Here is a 1973-nt window from a genome sequence, read left to right as displayed (position 1 = left end):
CGCGCCGCCGCACCACCCAAGCCGCGCCTCACCCCGCGCCTCTCACCCGCGCCGCCGCCCTTGTGCATCGCCGCCGCGCCCAACGCCGCCCAACCCCGCGCCCTAGTGCCGCCATCGCCGCCATGCGTCACCGCGCCGCCGCCGCCCTGCGTCAACGCCGCCATCGCCGCCGTTCGCCGGAGGTACCGCGCCGCGTCTCTTCTTTCCCTCGGTTCGGTTTTTCTTATAAACCGTTCCGATTCTTTTCTTCTCTACCGATTCGTTTTCTTTCCGATTTTTCGCTAAACCGTTCCGGTGTTGTAGATCGGTTTTTCGTTTCGATCTCTTTTCCGAAAACCCTAGATTGGTTTTCGTTCTTCTTTCGGACCGTTCGTCTCAACGAACGTGATCACCGATTATTTCCCGGTTAACGACGTCTGTTCGTATAACCGTTCTTCTTTTTCTTCTCGTCGGATTTATTCCGCGATCGCGATCTCAGATCCGATCTTCGTTCTAGTTTATCTTCTCGCTCGTTTATCGGAATCAGGTGATTCAAGCGCCTGGAGTTTCATCTCGAAACCGCCGTTTCGTCTAATCAACTTGAACAAGCTTTTGCTACAGTAAAATTTTGACCTAGATTCAACTTGCTAGAACCGAGTTGTTTTCTTCCGCCGTTTGTTTTTCGTCGTTTGTTCGGCTCGTTCTTTCTTTGCAACCGGAGTTCTTAAGTTGAACTTTCTAGTTCGTTCTCTTGTTCGATTTTTCCCTGTGCATTAGATGAGTACTTATTGTGTGGTTACTATTGCTTGCCTACGATAGATTGACCGGAGTATGACGATTAGATCTATCAAGAGTTTTGAGTGCGAATCATCTTCATCAACATTGCAGGCAAGTAACACTTGATCATATCTTTTCTACAATCCATGTTTTATTGCATTAGATCAATCCTCTCACATTGCATGATTAGGATCCAATTAAATTGTGGGATGGGAAGTAGAATTGAGGTAGTACCTATTACCTGTTACTTATAAAACCTTGGGAGTTACTTCTACGTTTGCTTATTATGCTATGCTATGCTAGTAGACGTGGATTGGGTGAGTGATATCCATGACAGATGTGAGATTGATAATTTTAATGGTTTATCTAAGGTGGCAACTTAAACACACATCTGGGTGGATTGAGGCACCTGATGTCTATCAGGACTTGCCTGTTTTTATTTTGGACCGCCACCCAGGCTCAAAGGGATCATAAGATTTTTCATGCTAGAAACTTCCGTGTGCAGCCACATGCTACTATGGGCTCTAGCATAGTTGACTAAGTTGTGCGAACTCTTACGGGGTAGACTAGCAGATGTAGGGGATGTAGGTGTACCGGTTTACCCCACATGTAAGGTGCTAGCGCTTCTGAAAGACTATGTCTCGGTCATCCGCCTTCTCAAACACCCTGTAGTGCGAGAAACCAAACGGAGGCGATCGAGTCTTGTGGGAAAAGTGCGCAAACCTCTGCAGAGTAACAAACTAATCATGATTAGCCGTGTTCCCGGTTATGGACATTTTGAGTATCTAGTTCTTGGATTATCCTGTTGATCTCAACACGTTACTTATTATAATTTGTTTGGGTTTAATGAGTACTTTTAATTGGGATTGAGGATGCTGTCAACCATTCTCAATGTTTAACAACCACCATGATAGTTAAACAAAATTATTCCTTTGATGTAGGGAAAAATTGGCTTTTCGCAAAAACTGTAACCATAGAGCTTTCCACCAGCCATATATGCATGTAGTATAGCCTATTCTTTCATTACTCTCTATGTGTTACATTGCCAGCATATTCCATGTGCTGACCCGTTTTCGGGCTGCAACTTTTCATGTTGCAGACTTTTCAGACGACGAGTAAGTGGTACGTTAGGGTTACGATTTCCTATACTCAACTTTACCGTTGGTGTTGATGGGAATCCACAACCTTGTTGCTTCCGCTATATTTTGGATTGAGGT

The sequence above is a fragment of the Triticum dicoccoides genome, chromosome 5A (assembly GCF_002162155.2).
Source record: "Triticum dicoccoides isolate Atlit2015 ecotype Zavitan chromosome 5A, WEW_v2.0, whole genome shotgun sequence".
Taxonomy (NCBI): domain Eukaryota; kingdom Viridiplantae; phylum Streptophyta; class Magnoliopsida; order Poales; family Poaceae; genus Triticum; species Triticum dicoccoides.
This window is presented reverse-complemented; position numbering follows the sequence as displayed.